Source organism: Cyprinus carpio, chromosome A8 (genome assembly GCF_018340385.1).
Source record: "Cyprinus carpio isolate SPL01 chromosome A8, ASM1834038v1, whole genome shotgun sequence".
NCBI lineage: Eukaryota > Metazoa > Chordata > Actinopteri > Cypriniformes > Cyprinidae > Cyprinus > Cyprinus carpio.
The window spans coordinates 8,497,757-8,516,201 of NC_056579.1; the positions used below are offsets into that span (position 1 = coordinate 8,497,757).

At 33.9% G+C, this 18,445-nt stretch overlaps 1 protein-coding gene across 3 annotated transcripts in view; it reads left to right on the top strand.

The window, feature by feature from the left end:
* Nucleotides 1-18,445, top strand: part of LOC109094532 (cAMP-specific 3',5'-cyclic phosphodiesterase 4D-like) — a 116,199-nt gene that overhangs the window by 15,615 nt on the left and 82,139 nt on the right. The gene's annotated exons all lie outside the window — the stretch shown is intronic.

The window sequence follows — 18,445 nt, forward strand, 5'->3', positions numbered from 1 at the left end:
TTATCAGTAAATATAAATAACATTTGCCTCATTTTGATTTCATGGGACCTTAATGTTTAACAAAAAAATAATAATAAATAAATAAAAAAAGAATATACATGTTTGATTATCTTAATATTTAAATTGTGAGATTATGCGAACTAGTCCAAAAAAAATTCCAAAAATTGGATGCCATCTGGAGACGCATCACAGAAGTCATGCAAGTACAAGGTATGCTGCGCAATGCATTGTAAGTGAAAGAGAAAATTCATCTGCATACTCTTTTAATTGGCTGTGATTTTGTTTTTGTTGTGATGTCATTTTTGCTGTGAGTCTGGACAGAAAAATGGCTTGATGTGGAATGGATAGGACACAGATGGATTGCAGAACGGACAGACTCAAATGTGGGTTGGAATAATATATAAAAAGGTTTAAGTATAAAGGGCCTGTAGTTCATGTACAAACAGTTTAGCAAATGGCCAAGAATGAAGCTAAATGTTTAGGTAATTATAATCAATATTTTTAATTAGCCTAGAACATGAGGCATGGCTTCTCTTGATGAGATCGTGCAGAAGTACTTTTTATGTCTGTTGCTCTCTGGAGAGCCCTCTGGAGAACTGCTGTCCTTCTCGGCTCCCCCTTCATTTACCAAATGAGAAATAAGACTGTTTACACCCATAACAGACCAATTCATTGCAAGATGAACACCAGACTTTCACATCCAGTCCCTGATGAACTAGTACTTGGCAAGAGGAGACCAACGGTTCAAATGTTCCCTGAAGAGAAGTGTTTATCAGAGAGCCTCAGTTACAGGCAGAAATATGTAGAATGATACCCTTGAATCAAGCTAATAATAGACCATGAGTCACAGATTTGATACCTTTCCGTCAGAGCAATGAAATGTTTCCTTACCTCCTATATATATTGCCCTCACATTGGCACTAAGTGGTAAATGTAAATATTATATCTTTCATCCTGACAAAACATTGTAGATTTTACTATTTTCTGTCCTTATTCCTCAAGGATTCCCTCTCCTTACTCCCTAAACCATTAGTATGTTTTATAACACAATGTATGCAAAAACAAATAAATTTTTGTGTCTTGAAACTTAGCACCCCTGATTTATGATGTCAGTGTTCAGTTTAAACAAGAATGGAAGAAAAACAAGTCCTACCTTCTATCATTATGCCGATAATTGCTTCTATAGTCCATTTAAATCCATTTTCTCATTACTGGAGATGGATTTCCTCGAGACTTACGGAGGGGGTGATATTCAACCCCACACATTTAGACCACGACCAGACTGTATGACTCACTTTTGTGAATGTTATAAAAATTGTAATATCCAGGGCCATCTTACCTCTTCGTTTCGGGGTTTCCTTGCTGAGCAAATTGTTCTCAGTGTTTGTGGAATGATGTTTAGTGACTTAATGCGAGCAGCATCAAGCTAATGTTTTTTCGTGCTTTCAGGAAAAGCAAGGGTTATATACGTTTTCATCTGCATGGACAAAAATAGCAACATCTAGGCCCTGCTTGACTAGGATTTTAGACGAAAACTTTCATTGCAATTTCCTTTTGATGTGCAGTATAAAATACTTTTTATTAACGTTTTTTTTTTCGAATGCAATTTTCATGCTCAAGAATTATGTAGTATGACGTATATTTTAAAATGGATTGTAAAACAGTTCTTTGGTTGTTTTGACATGCTGTGTGAGAAGCTCTTTTTATGAATTATGACTGAAGCTTTCTGTTCATAGCCTCTTTTGTGCATTGTACCAAGGAATTGGCTTGAAAGGATCCAATATCTGCACAAACCACCATGCACATCTGTCAGCTGGTCCCAAGAGCTAATTGTCGCACTGGAAACACCTGAGATGTGAACGTGTTTGCTGTGTGTGAATGCTGTTACTTTAGACCTCTCGATCAGAGGAGTTCATCCTGATAGATGGTGAGATCAGTAAGTTTTGACACTTATGATTTTGTCTGATTAGTCAACAACTGGGGACTGGGAAGATGGTGTCATCATGGTGAGGTGGACCCCTGTGCAATGCAGTGACGTGTTTCATTTTTATTTTTTTTTATTTGGCATGTTAATTGTAAAAAAAATTTTAACCCTGTCTCTCAGTGACGTCTTTATAGTGCAGATATTCTGCCTGTCAGGCAACATGGATTTGGTTTCTAAAGTAGTCTCAGTTGTAATACTGTTTTGTACACAAACACTCACACGCTGACAGCCAAATCCCTCAGAGACCTAATATGCATCATGTTGCAGAACTGCCTCTAGACGCAGACAAAGCTTTCTCGTTGTCCTGGCGCATGGGTTGCTTTAAATCCAGAGCGCTCCTGGAGCACAAAAGAGCTGATTTGCAATATATTTAATATTGATGATATATTTACAATGAATTTGCTGGTGATATAAAATTAAGCAACATCCTGAACATAATTTTAATGCTTGTTTATTTTGCTATCATTAGAATAGCTTAATTTGTGTGATCATGGTGCTGGCGACAGCATGTTTGATTTCCAATGAATATTAACGTGTAAATGAAAATTTAGTTTTGTGAGTATGAGTTTAAGACAGATGGCAAACTTTTTGAACTTCAGTAGCAAAAACAGTATTACTAAATTTTATTCATTCCATCTGTTCAGACTGTCTGTTAAAATTGTCTGAATAAAGTTTTAGTTAGACTGACTGAAAAATTATCCTTTATAGCCATAAATATAAAGTTATAAAAACCACCATTAAAAAGTTGGGGGCAGTACGATTTTTTTACAAATGTTTTTGAAAGAAGTCTTTTACACTGCATTTATTTGATCAAAAATAAAGTATAAACTGTACTATTTTGAAATATTATTAAAATGTAAAATAACAGTATGTAAATATTTTAAAATGTAATTTATTCCTGTGACGTCAAATTGGAATTTTCTGCATCATTAATCCAGTCTTCAGTGTCACATGATCATTCAGAAATCATTCTAATTATCTGATTATCAAATGATTTGGTGCTCAAGAAAGATTTCTTATTCTTTATTATTATTGCAATTATTTATTTTGATTACTAGACCATTTTAATTTTATGGCATTATCAGCCCTTACAGTATGTGAGTTGCCGTCAATACAAATCAATACTGTTACATTTGTATTCTCTGTAAGTTTAAGTCCTGTGATACACTTCAGATTTGATTGCAGCGTTAACTGATGCCTGGCCACCGAGGCTTTCACCCGTGATGAAGAGTGCTGTCACTGGTAGAGCATTCATTCTATCTGTAAACACAGGGATAGTGTCTCCCATGAGTGGTTTGATTTATGTGCAGCAAGATTTCAGGTAGATCGGTGTTCACATTGAATTCAGATAAAAATCAAACTGTGGTGTTGTGTGCTAATGTGAAAAATTTGCAAATTCATAGTAAAAAGGTAAAAAAAAAAAAAAGGTTCCGGTCATGGGAATATCAGTGAATTTTTGGTGAATCCATTTCCATTGGTTTCAGTTCACAGCTGAGACTTCTCAACACAGAACACTGCACAACTGCACAAGAATCAGTAGCATATTTTATAAATTGACACTGTTAAAAAATAATCTGACCCACTTCTTCCAGGGAAAAGGACAGAATTCACTCCCATGGTCGGCAGAAACAAGCATGACATTATTAGTCATAGAAAAACAGGCTTCAGGGGGTCTGTGGCGCTGAAGAGAAATTGATGTCAGAAATGAAGAGGACTGAGGCGTTTAGGGGAACTGATGTTGCTCTAGTTTTTACGTATGCTGGTCACTCCTCCCTCTTTTCTCAGTTTTATGGAAAACTTTTTTTGACAAATGTTTCTTTTGGGTACAAGTACACTTATTAATTCTCCTGATTCTCTGAGGTAGGGGTGGGTGGTATGACCAAAATCTTCCATCTAGTAATGTTATTTTTTTTTTTTTTTAATAATATGATGACTAAAATATTGAATGATTTTTTTAAGTTTATATTTAATGTGTATATATGATTCATTTGAATACTCTCCTCCCATAAAATTTGTGGCTGAAAGGGGAGCTCCTATAAATGCGTATGCAATAAGGTCAGCAAAAATGTCCATGCTTTTTCATTGCTTATGTTGTACTGTGTGTTTTTAGTGTTTTTAGTATATATATGTTCAGCTAGGGTGCGTTAAATTGATCAAAGATGACAGTAAAGATGTTAAATGAAATGCTGTTTTTTGAACTTTGTTCATCAAAGAATCCTGAACAAAAGTGTATCACAGTATCTACAAAAAAAAAAAAAAAATTAAGCAGCACAACTGTTTTTTACATTAATAATAATTAAGAAATGTTTTTTTGAGTGCCAGATCAGCATATTAGAATCATTTCTAAAGCATAATGTGTCACTCAAGTACTGAAAATCAGCTTTGCTATTACAGGAATAAATATTTACATATTTTAAAATATGAAAATATAAAACATTCATCTAAAATGTAATAATATTTTACAATAATACAGTTTTTACATCTTTAAAAAAAAAAACCCGATATATTATATTATATTATATTATATTATATTATATTAATTATATTATATTTAGCCTTTCTGCTTCACGCTCTGGAAGTGTATCCTATACTTTTCTGCTTGGTTTTAGTATACAATTTTGGTATATGATTTTTGTATAGCATTTTATTAACCAGTATAGCTGAATCTCTACCAGTTGACAGATTTCTACCATATATTCCTGAAAGTCCTATGGTGGTATATATGTTTCTTAATCATACCGCTGTTCTCCACTGTTTTGATCCAAATGCATGTAATCATGTCCTTTTTCCCTCCAAGGTTTTGAGTTGGTGTTACAGGACACCTCTGGAGGATTAGGTCCGGTCTCTTAAACTGGATGCTCTGATCCCAGGGGTTAGACTACCTGTAGCCTCTACCTGGGTTTATGACTCACTGGCTCGGCTTACTGTGCCGCTTTCCCTGGCAACAATAGAGAACATGCATCATCTTGGCTCAGGACTGGGTAGTGCAGTGACAGAAATGCAATATATTTGAGATCTGTATGCTTATTACTTGTTTGCGTATGCTTCATGCAGTTTATACAGGAATGGAAAATCTCTTGCATGAATGATCTAAGAAACCCACACACCTAATATAGGAGGCTCAAGGACATCTTTGAGAGGTAAAGATGAAACGTACCAGAGGAAAAGAGATCACTAAATCTGAATCACTTTTTGCTGATGTATTTTTTATTTTATTTTTTTGTAAATTAATATTCAGTTGGTTACAAAGCAAAGAAAGCTTGGAGATAAAGGACAAGAGACATCGGAGTCAGAGCAAAGCATGCAATCTTTTTTGACCACACACACACATACACACACACACATGCGTTTATACCTTTATCACCTATGTATCACGCTTGGGGTGATGTTATGCGATATTCCTGGAGAGAGGCTGCTTTCTGATTGGTCGCCTGGCTGCATGCGCCGTTCGCCTCTGAGGTCACCCTGGCATAAAACAATGGAAGGTCAAAGGGAGATGTGAGGTAGACAAAGACTTCAGTAATTACATTATTGATTGTGTTTTAGAAAATAAGACTGTTACGCTTACATAGTGCGTTGGTCGTGTCTTTTCTCTTTTATTCATTAAAATCTAACAACCTCCAGTGATTATATCCTATCTTCCATTTTAGTTGTAAATGCAGTCAGTATGTCAAATAAAACTAGTTATGTTAGGAATAGAACCCTGCATAACATTTGAACCCCCTTCTGTTTAATAATATAACAGATGCAAGAGATGTTTAATGTGCAGAGCATTTGAAAGCTTGACAGTCTCTTCTACACATTCTTTAAAAAAAAACATGCACTGAAAAAAATGTGGAGTAGGATTTACTTGGAAAAAAAGCTTGGAAACAATTCTCACTCAGAAAAGGCTAGTTAATTTACAAAGATTTGACAAGTAAAAGCCTAAACTATTATTAGTAGCTTTAAATAGAAATGTTAAGTTTACTTGGGAATTCACAGTAAATTGTATGGACTCTTTGCTTGTAAATTTGACTTAAATAGTGCTCATCACTGTAAAAAAGTGTGCTGTTAAATAACAGTAATTTAATGCAGTAATTTAATAAGATTCACTTCATTTTTCTTTTTTTTTTTTTGCAAGGTTTGCACATATAGGCCTATATTTTAAGTAAAACTTAAGTATTGAATGAAATGAAATCTGTAAGTAAGCAAATAGACAGATTATTATCATTTTAAGATAAAATGTCCACTCAGTATAATTATTATCCAAATGAACACCGAGACCTCAATACTTACATCATACACAATGACAGTAACAATCAGGGAATGGTGTTCGAGTATGAACGGGTCATTTTGAGTAGAAAATGAACTCCAGATGTCACAAAACAGTAAGTTACTAAACCTAACATTAAAAGCAACCATAAACCAGTGTATATACAACTCAAAAACAGTGAAAATTTAACATTTTTAATTATTCATGCCCCAGTGCATGATGGGAAATGTAGGATCATAACTTTGATATTTACTTAAAGAATCCTGGTAAACATAACAAACGGTTCCAAGTAAAGTATACTTATGAGTTCCAACTTTAATTTCTACAAGCTTAAATTGAGTACTAACACAGAATTTACTTAATTTTTTTTTTAATTCTCGCCTTTACTAAATTATTTAATGTAGAAATTACATTTGTTTTTATGTAGTATTTACTTCACCATAAAATCATTTTTATCAGTGTGGATAGCATGGCCATAAGGTTACACACAAACTTAATAACTTTGTTTTCTTCATTAATGAAGCCAGGTGGGCATATGCTCCTCTATTGGTAAAATAATAGCAGCAGCTGTAGATTAATAGTTAATTCTGGTGATGACAATGAATATGGACTGAAAACTGTAGCTGCCCGTCACTCACTTTCTTTAGTTACCTCGTAAGAGCACTTATGCCGAATGTAGATTATGCAGATGAGATGCAAAGACCATCCATATAGCTCAATGGTTTGATAGAAGGCCTATGAATATTTATGAGATGCCAGCTCAATTGTTGACAGCTTTCTGAGATGGCAAATTGTTTTTTTTAAAAATTTTTTCTGCTCTACAATATTTACAGGCTTTGTCTGACCTATACCACAAGAATGTATGTGTGTATATATACATTTGAATATATATAATTGTTTTTTTTTGGCATTCTTATTTCTTTATATTGTATGTATGTATGTGTTTGTATTTATTTTTATTGTTGATAAAGATATAAATGTTCTCTGCCTCTAATTTGCAAACTGAAATAATATAGTGGGATGATGTGAGGCAGGATAACATCAGAATTTAATGTTCTCTGCCTTTTACACACGAAAACGTCCAATTTGCGATCTTTTTTTCTCTCTGCCCTTTCTTGTACAATTCTCTCCTTTGCTTCCCTGATGACCAATTACCTTGTCAAGGTGCAAGCTGAGCTTTCTTTCGAGCGATGCTTTGTTCAGGAATCTTCTGTTTTGTCTGTCTTGTCTTTTTTTCTTCTTGCCCCCTGGAGATCTGCAACAGTATCTAGTCTCTTTCTCATTTATCATACATGTTGCATAATATATTCTATTAAAGTATGTCAGGATTTTAAATATAAAGGTATAATATGTAAATCAATGGAATTGAAGGTCCTTCCTGTGCAATAAATGGGCGCCTGACAGTTCTGGTATGTACTGGACTCACTACTCTAATGAGATGTCATGGTTTGAAAATTCCAGACAATTCTTTGTTAGACACAAACAGAGACTCCTTTATATTGTTTCCTTGTATGTTGACATCCTTATTTACATCTGGTGGTGTGGCTGAGCATGCAGAATTGTTCTGTGGTAGAGAGCAATGCAATGCAATGTCTTTAAGTTACTCCTGCTTTATTACAGCACAAATTACCTTATTTTTAATAATTTTACTTGACTGTGTGAAAGGACCCTACTGGAGATTCTGGCAATGCACAGTCTGAAGTAAGTGTCTCAATGAAACGTGGGTGTATATGAGATTAATTGCTGGACATGAAGTTTAATAAAACTCTTAAATATTTAGTTTTACATTTGGTCCATATTGGCGTCGTAAATCAGGTTGGTGACTAATAGATTGCTTCATTGTTTAGGAGGAAATGAACCCACGGTGAAGCATGAAGGTTTTTATGCTGGGTTTTCTGTGTCTGTTGGCCTGTTATTGGCGGATTCTATCCTTGAAGTGTCAGACCCCCTGAAGGGGGAATCTTTCTGCTCTGCAGTCCCACAGACAGATCCATGTGTTTGGGAATGGGAAGGAATGAATCACAGGGCATCAAATGGAAAGATAATACAGTACATACCCTCACATTCGGTTCACCTTCTGTGGCAGTTACTAATGCAGCTCTTGACCACCTTTTGTGTGATTAATTAGCCTCTGTTTTAAATTTTGCATACAATTCTAATAAATGACAATAACTTTTTAAATGATTTTTTTGTGATATTATCCATTTTATTTAAATATATTAAACAGATACTTTATTTTTTGTGCATTTTGTTTAGCTTTTTAATATAAATATTTAATATTATTTATATACTTACTATTATTTATATACTTAAACATATATAATTATTAAATAATACACTGATTCTAATAAATGACACTAATTATTTGATTTCTATTTAAATTATTATAATGTGTTTTTAAACATTTTTTGATATACAAAATAAAATATATTTAAATAGAATAGATAATAGAAAATAATTTTAGATTTTTTTAGATTATTGAAATATTTTATATACATATTAATTAATAAAATAGACTTATATTTTAGATAGAAAAATAGATTTTTATTATTATTATTTTTTACAGTTTGTAATTGTAAACAAATTGGCAAAATAATGTATACAACAGCAAACGAGTTGTAAGCCCTAGTTGTGCAATCTTTTTTCATGCATTTTTGGTCAGTGAGTGGGCCCGAATGAAGGCCAATGCTGCATGTGTTCTGAATGATGATTACAGTGGAGGCCGTTAGTCTATTTTAGGAGTTCTTGCCCCATGGGTTATACCCACCACCCTTGGTAAAATGTGACCTGTTTCTGGTAAATGCTCTGTCCTCGACGCTCTCTTCAGGCTCTACACTGACCATGTGGCAAACCTTGCAATTCCAAAACACCACTTCCTCTTTGAGGAGCAGGAAAAAGATAAGCCACATTGTTATTTTTGGGGAGGACAAACGCCTCGCACAAGAAATTAATGTAGGAGAGCTAATGTACAAACACATATTTAAAGCTTGGAGAAAAATAGAGCATTGGCTGCATTTACATGAACAAGTAAAAAATAAAAAATGATATACTGTATACAATTCATATATATATATATATATATATATATATATATATATATATATATATATATATATATATATATATATATACACATACAGCATATATATATTACTTGTACCTTTTATGAAGTCGTTTTTACCTTTTTTTTTTTTTTTTTTTTTTGTATAAATATCGGCTTATATGGACTGTATTGTGTGTATGAACATGGTGTCTAATGAGAAAGACCTTTTCAGATTCCTGTGACTGTCTCCTCCTGATGAGGTCACAAAGTCACAGTGAACCCTGCTGGCTGTTCTATAGCGTTTAGGTGTTTCTGCAGGGCGCCAGGCTGTTGTTTCTGCTCTGCTGACATATCTAGGTTATTCCATCAAGGAGACTAATCTTTTGTTTTTGTAGTGAGAACTTTTTTCCTAAATAGTTTGGCAGTGATTATGATATATTGTTTTCCTTGTTAAACATCCGTTTACCTTATTGTTGGGTGTAGTGGAGCTTACTGCTGTTTTGTCAAGTACACTCATAGTCAGCGAGTGTTCGGGTGTCAGGATAGAAAGCTAGTTACCACAGTGTGAATTAATTAGCATAAACACTGCCTTTGTCCTGACTGCCATCTCAATATGTCACTTTGATTGCATTTAGGTTCATATCTTGCTGTGAAAAATATATTTTTCAGTGTCATGCTCCTGTCTATGAATATTTTGATTAAAAAAAAAAAAAAACAGACCTAAGGCTTGTCATCTCACAGCGCTCTGATTACAAATGCATTTTGTCTAGAGCGCTGCGTGGAGATCGACATTCAAAAGCATGATAATTTTGGTCTAGATGAGTCAGCCCCCTGTTAAATGCATCATAAATCATAAAAATATCAGATCTATTTGAACTTTTACAATTCTTTTATTGCTAAAAATGAAAAAGTGATGAAAAAATGTCTTCCAGATATGAGACCTTGCTAACACTCGGTGTCTCAAGTGTCTTTCCTTCACATTAGGAATTGTTTTTGGCACTAATTAATTACAGAGCAGCTCTGAAAGTAACAGTTCACCCAAAAATGAAAATAATGTCTTTGTTTACTTGCCTTTGAATTAAACTTTATGCAGAATGTCCGAGCTGCACTTTTCCTTGCATCATGCCAAATGGATTCTAAATGCAGCTTACAAAAGATAAAACAACAGTATTTTGACATTCAAGTTCTGTGATTATTGTAGGTACAAAATGAACAGTGCCTCAGATCTGTCGTCTTTTTAGTGAATCTTGCCCTATTTATTTATTTATTTTTTTACCTTGAAGTTTTTGCACACTGGTGGTTGGGCGAATCAGTCCAAAATTTTACTAATCATTAATTTTTCATTTTTAGCTTTTTGTATCATAAAAATAGTAAATATGACTTCCACATCTTCCGAGGTTCTCAGTATGGAAAAAAGCAGCTTGGACAATTTGCCTAAGATCTTTTGTCTGCAAGGACAGGAAAATATTTTCAGCCATATTTGCACCGTATTTTGTGAAGTCATATTTTAAGACCGTAAATGTTATTTTGCAATTACAGCTGCCTCCCTTGGTAAGTGTGCTGTTTTGCATTTTTAATGCATGTGCGCAAGAGCTGTCAATGCCTTGATTTTGCATTTACCCTTGGAGCTTGTCGCAAGTTTCTGACAGTATTACATGAAACAACTGTGTCAGCGTGAAGGAGGCTAGCCTCTGTGAGCCTCAGAAAGTTGAATAAGAGAAGCAGATCTGACACGCAGCCAAAATATTATCCGTGCCAAAGCTGCGAGATGCATCATTAAGGAGAGAATAAGCCCTGCCGAGGCCAGCGATAGAAAAACAACTTGTGTGACCGAGACATTAGCTGGTCGATCCCAAAGGTTACTCTCTAGTGAGGACAAGCTCCCTACACATTTTCAAGGTGACAACAGAAATGAGTCAAGCATTATCACATGTTAAAACAGACTGTATAAAGGAAAATCTGATATTAGATGAGGAGTTTTGGGCTTTTGTGGACAGAGGAGAAGAACCTGGCTTAAAAAAAGTAATTGTGCAAAGCAAATGCTATTATCTGTGATAGATACTGTAAGAGAATGTGATGCCTTGTTTTGGTCATCCAGGCTTTGACAGAACTATCTTGTGATGGTCCAAAATGATGAGATCAGAAATGGGATGGATTTTGAGGTGTCTATAAAGGTCTTACTTTTTTAGCATTTCATCAAAATTCTAAATTTATCTCAATGATTCATCCTGCAACCAAGTAATAGTCCATTATACACTGAAAGTGGAAATTGGTCTCTTCTGATATGCTTCAGGTAAAAATGGTTTAAATGAAAGTAGCTGTCCAAATTTCACAGTGTTATTTTAAATTAGAATTTCAGAGTGGAATGTAAAAATGAGATGTTTTCACCTTCAGAGATTCTGTAGCTCTCTAACTGTGGAGGCAAATTTTTCACTGACACTAGTGTGCCCTCTTGTGTCCAAAAGAGAGCATGAGTACTTCTATTTTTCTGTTCTGAGTTTTATACAGTACTAATGTAGGTTTTATTTCCCTGTTGTGGATATTTAACTGTGTTTATTGAAAGAACAATTATAGTTGTAAAATTGCAATATACATTAAGTTAAATAAGTTATAGCTAATGTCAAATAAATACTGCTTTAGTTTCAAACAAAAATATGATGACAAAAAAGTTTAAATATGGTTGTGTTTTATGATGTTGTTAATTTAATATTGTGATTTATTTTAATACTACAGTTCTTTAATAATATAGGCCAATCTTAATTTATCCATGACAAAAACACATAATACTGATAATAAAAATAATGTGAATTTTCAAAAAGCTAAAATCTTTAAAAGCTTTTTTTCACTGAGCATGCAGTGTAACAATATGCAGTGTGCTATCATGATGTGTTAAAGCTTTAAAAAATATTATAAAATGATTAATACAAATTAAAATTGTATTTTATCTTCATTTATATTTTTATGAATAATACTATTATACATTTTATACATTATTAAATACTATATTAAATTAAATATTTATATAAAAATATTCATTATGTAAAATTTATAAATGTGTGTGTGTGTATATAGTTACATAATACAGTATTTATACAGTTTTCAAGGTCAGTCATTTGTGTTCACATCATAGCTAGACATTTAGTTAATAGATTTTAATGTTGGTGTTGCAATGTTTGTATTTTTGGGTGTGTGTGTGTGTGTGTGTGTACATATTTAGGGCTGCTACACTAAAGAAAAAAATTAAGCACAGAAAACCTAAGAAGGAAAGATATATGAATGGTTTGAACCCAGTCATCCAGCAGAGGGAGATGTTTTACTGTAAGTGTTCATGTCCGTGTAAGTCAAGCTTTCTAATGTTGTTTAAGTGTGTGCAATGTAAACCACCGAGATGTGCAGTCCAGTTTTTCAAGTCAGGTTTATTAAGGAATAGTTCACCCAAAAATTAAATATGTATTTTTTCACTAATGCTGTTTCAAATTCACATGATCTATATTTTCTGTAAAACAGCATCAGTTACAGTTCATAAGTGATCACATCTGTTAGGCTGAATTTTTGCAGGAACTGTTCCTTTAAGTACTTTGATCTTGCTGTTTCTAAAATAAGTGGACAAGCTATAGTTTGTTTTAGAATCTAAATTTTCTCCATTATTCCATTGAAAGCTTGCCAGCACACAATGCAATCTAATTTTAGTTCATGTTTTTTTTACGCCTCGATTTTTGAACTGTTGATGGCACAAGGGTATGACAGCCTCTGCAATAATGATAAAATCATAAAGTGTGTGAAAAGATGTCACTTCTTCACTTTGATTGAACTTGTTTGAGGACATCCTTTTATACCACCGTTCTTTTATAATGTCAGACTTTAAAAAGGGTCTTTTTATACCGTTGTGTTTGAATGGTGCCACAGCTATGATTCACACAAAGGGCTCTAGCACAGAGTTCTCCCTTATCAGCTGGAAGGCAGTTAGTCAGTCAGTGCCAATTAACTGCTAAATGGTCACAGAGGTTGTGCAGCCTCATCAAAAAGAGACAGACACTTTGCATTTATTGATGTTCAATATGTCCGTGACTGTCTATGAATTTTGAGTATTCAACTTGGCATGGTTAGGGCTAGAGGATATCACAAAATATTGCGAATATAACAGAAACGTGTTAAGGTTACATACAGTGGCAGAAGCCACTTGTGCTTTTAGGGGGCACACTTTTTAAAGGGGCACACTCATTTGTCCCATAGGACAAACTGCGCATTGCACACAAAATAGTTTGATTTGATACGATTCCAAATTGGGGTCCCAAGCTTGTGGACTTATGACAGGGTCTACTTTATGACCTTTATATAATGTTTTAGAACTTTGTAAGAATGCATATTTTATCTCTCATCTGAAGGATCAGCCCGCAGTAGTATAGACATTTCAAAATAAGAGTCCCAGTGTATTCAGGGATTTTTTATAAGTAAAAGTGGCACATTAAGTTTTCTTTCTTTCGTTTTTTTTTCAGGGCATTATTGGTATTTAATTTCCATTTAATCCATAGTAAACTATTGTAGTTTCTGGCTGGGATGCTTCCCCACAGGAAGAAAAGTCAAAGAACATTATTTGACACATATTATTCAATATATAGATTTTAGTAGTATCAATCAAATCTGTGTCCTATTCACTGAGAGAGACACTATGATAAAGTAAGGAGAACTCTACCAATTAAATGCTGTAATTTTGCATAATTTACAATGCATAATAATAATAATGCATAAATAAGAGTATGTGATTAAGGTGATAGTAGTCTATATAATTGAAATTAATTTCAATAAATACAAATTTTGTTAAAATCACACATTGGGTAATAGGAGGATTTTCCACTCGGCTACAACTGCAAGTATATTTCAAACCTGTGGGAAGCAATGAAGATAAGGCTCGTGTTTTTTTTTTTTTTTGGATTACCAAACACGTTTTCCTCTCAAATCCTCATTGCATAATGCATCCGGAGGTATTACTTATGATTATATAATTTTGAAATCATTCCTAATAGTGATTTCATTAGATACTCAAGTCTGAGAAGAAACAGAGGTGTTCATAACATTAATAAAGTGCTGTGATTGAGAGCAATCATTTTAAAAAAAATTTTTTATTACCATGATTTTTATCATACAATACGCAGTGTAACACATTCTATCATGATATGTAGTGTAAACTTTAAAATGAAGCATAATTATATATAAAATATTGTTAATAAATGTATTTTAAAACCAATATAGAAACAATGTTATTGTTAATAAGAAATATAAAATATACAAATAATTAATAACAAAATGATAATAGCAAAAACAATAATATTAATAATTTGTAGTAGCAGTATTATTTTTATTAAGACATTTGTATTATATTGGTATTTATATTTTTATGAATAATACTTTATTAAACATGTTTTTATAAATCATTATTAATGGAAATCTAAATGAAAATTTATTTTAAAAACAATACTTATTTTCTCCTTTTTGATTTTAATTATTTAAAAACATTTTTCTGAGAATCTTTTACATGTATTATTATTATTAGAAATAAAATTATAATGATCATAATTGTTATTAATTTACATTAATGGTTGCCTTATGAAAAAGAGAATTTGAGGGGTGAAATGTGCTTAATTAAATTAAATTAAATTAATGTCACCATGAAAAAAAATGAGGCTTGATTTGTAGGGTGATTTTGATTGTAGGGTAAAATATTACCTGGGAAAAAGATCATATGTCTGTATGGGTTCTGTGAAACTGATCCAGAGAGTGTTTGTATGAGGCGTTCATGCATGCATATGTACTGTATATGTGAACATCACCAGCACTGGGTTTGGAACTGCATTCTGCGGATTAGTCTCCTTTCATTCCTCCATTAAATCTCTAGCTCCGAGTCAATTCTTACCACACACACACTTGTCTCTCTTCATCCATGTTGCCAAGGGTAACAGTGGAGAAACACACGTAGACGTCATGCAGGGAGAAGTGGGGAGGGGAAGCGAACACACAATGCAGTGCTTACTATGACACAACCCAAAGAACATGCACACATTTAGGTGGCCTGATGCTTTGTTTTTTATTTATTTTTTTGGACTATATACTAGATGAGAGACTGACAGCCCACATCTAGCGTTTGCGAACATCTATGTCCCATGTCCTTGAAATAATGAGCTGAAATCCAGAGGCAGTTTCCAGACGGGGCACATTGAGGCCAGGGACCAACATCTTATGAGCACATCCATAGATAAGCAGACAGTTTAATAACTTGGTCAGCCTGAGACAGATGTTGTTTCCTGATATCAAGAGATTTAACTGGAGTGCAACTATTGCAAAATCTACTGATCTGAAGTCACATTAATAATTCTTAACAAGAAAGAGATTAAATATTAACATTCTTTCCAATTAAATATACACAAACATTCAAAACATTTAGGATCAGTATGTTTTTTTAAGAAATGAATACTTTTATTTGGCAATGATGCATTGAATTGATCTACAGTAAGTGACAGTAAAGACATTTATATTGTTTCAAAAGGTTTCTGTTTCAAATAAATGCTGTTTTTTGACTTCATATTAATATAAGAATCCTGAAAAAATATATCAGTTTTCACAAAAATATTAAGCAGCACAACAGTTTTCAGCATTGATAATAATAAAAATGTTTTTTCTAAACACCAAATCAGCATATTCACTAACTGAAATAAGCCTGGCTTATTTGGTAAACTTGTTTTATGGAACAGGCTTCAAGGCATTAGAAGTTATCATATTTTTTTCATTGCATCGTATTGCATCGAATCGCATTGTGTTGAATTGAAATGGGATCGCACTACATCGTAATAGGGGTGAATCGTATCACATCGCATCGGTAGCTGCTTCATATGTATCTTGAATGTATCGTATCATTGGCTATGCATCTAGATGCGTATCGCATCAGCTTCATTATGAAGATGCACATCCCTAATATATATACCTCTGAGGGTGAAATAAAGATGACAGAAATCATACATTGCACGAGAACATTGACAGGCAGGCACACACTTGAAAAACATGGTCTCCTTGAGACAGATGCTGTTTCACGATATCAAGAGATTTAATTGGAGTGCAGCTCTTGCAAAATCTACTGATCTGAAGTCATATTAATAATTCTTAACAAGAAAAAGAATTTATTAAATATTAACATTACTTCCAATACTGTGTGGTATTTCCACAGAGGCACCACTTAAGATTTTGATATATCTAGTCTTAATTGGGCCTTCACACTATGTTCATATGTTTCTTGGAGTATTTTCCAGTGTAAAAACCCTGTTTTGTTCATGCTTTTACATTGATTATACATTGTTTTAAAGGGGTCATATAATGCGATTTCAAATTTTCCTTTCACTTTGGAGTGTTACAAGCTCTTGGTGAATAAAGAAGATCTGTAAAGTTGCAAAGACTAAAGTCTCAAATCCAAAGAGATATTCTTTATAAAAATTGAGACTCGTCCGCGCTGCTTGAAACGGCTTAATCTAACACGCCCCCACATCTCTACATCACTATGTGGGAAGATTTGCATAATGCCGCCCAAATGCTCACGCAAAGTAAGAAGGCGTACCTTTTATTCTCGTTGTAGTATTGTTGTTTCCACTGCCGCCATGTCATATAGACACCGTGTGTTTCACTGTGAAAGCTAAAGTACTTTGTTTGGCCTTCCAAAAGAGGACAATATCCGCTTCGTCATGCCTGGGGCTGATCCGTGCTGGTCGCTGAGGAAATACATCAACTTTGCACTGTGGATTGCCGAATCGGCTTTCACCGTGGACGAAGCTGAGTCCAGCCAGGGGTCGTTACATGTGGTTGTTGCAAGCCCAAAGTACGCTCCTTCATAGAATCCAACTCAAGCCGCCCGTCTCTGCTCACTCAAGCCGGCCGCGGCTCACTCTAGGCCTCCGGCCTCTGCTCACTCGAGGCTCCAGTGAGTGACGCTGTTTCGTTGAGAAAGCAAAACTACTTTTTTTTTTGCCTTCCATAAGAAGACATGACTAGAAATCATGTTTATATCACGGGCATCACAATATTAAGAGGCATAACATTTCTGTCACACGCTTGAGGCATTCGGCCAATCACAGCACACCTTGCTTTTCAGAACGATGAGCTTTGTAAAAATCGGCCGCGTTTCAGAAGGCGGGGCATATAGAGGAGAAACAATAATGTACAGTATGTGGAAAATAATGTGTTTTTTAAACCTTAAACCGCATAAACACATTTCATAACACCAAATACACAAAATAATGTTTGTTTTAGCAGCATCATATGACCCCTTTAAGGTGGTCTGTCATAACCAGAAGGATTAGACTGTAGCATCATCCATGACACATCTGTACATCCAATTTCTTTGGTTCTGTTCACATTTTAACCAAATTGCAGGTTTCCTGCACAGTCACCAATCTTCCTATCCATTTAGATTTTGTGTTTATTCTCCCCTGATCTTCCGGCTAAGGTGTTCCTCCTGCGGTGCAGACATGGTTAGTCACTCTTAGAAAAGTGAAGCACAATTTTAAGTTTTTTTTTTTGGGCAGTTTGAAGTGCTCGCTGAGGTCATTCTTACAGAACATGGGATGAATTCATGAAGGATGGTCATAAGTGCATTTTTACAGAGGTTGAATGTAATGCATTGAGTGTTTCCTGCTGGATCTTTTAAATCAAGATTTTAATGGACCGCACAATGAAGGGGTCAGAACTGTGAACATCTTTTTAGTACTGGATTAACTAAACAAACTGATTATAATATAATAATAATTGAATAAATGAAATGACAAAGCTAGCTACATCGACAAAAACACAATAAAAACAGTGATTACAATTTAAAAGAACTGTTTTGTATATATTTTAAAAATGTATTTCTGTTATTGTAAAGTTGAATTTTCAGCAGTCATTACTCCAGTCTTCAATCTCACACGATTCTACAGAAATCATTCTAATATGCTGATTTGCTGCTCAAGAAACATTTCTTAATATTAACAGTGTTGAAAACAATTGTGTTGCATAATATTTTTGTGAAAATCATGGTACATTTTTTGTGAGAATGTTCGATAGAATGTAGAAAAAAACAGCATTTATCTGAAGTAGAAATCTTTTAAATGCTTAATAAAAGTAATAATTTCTTGAGGAAAAAAGCAAC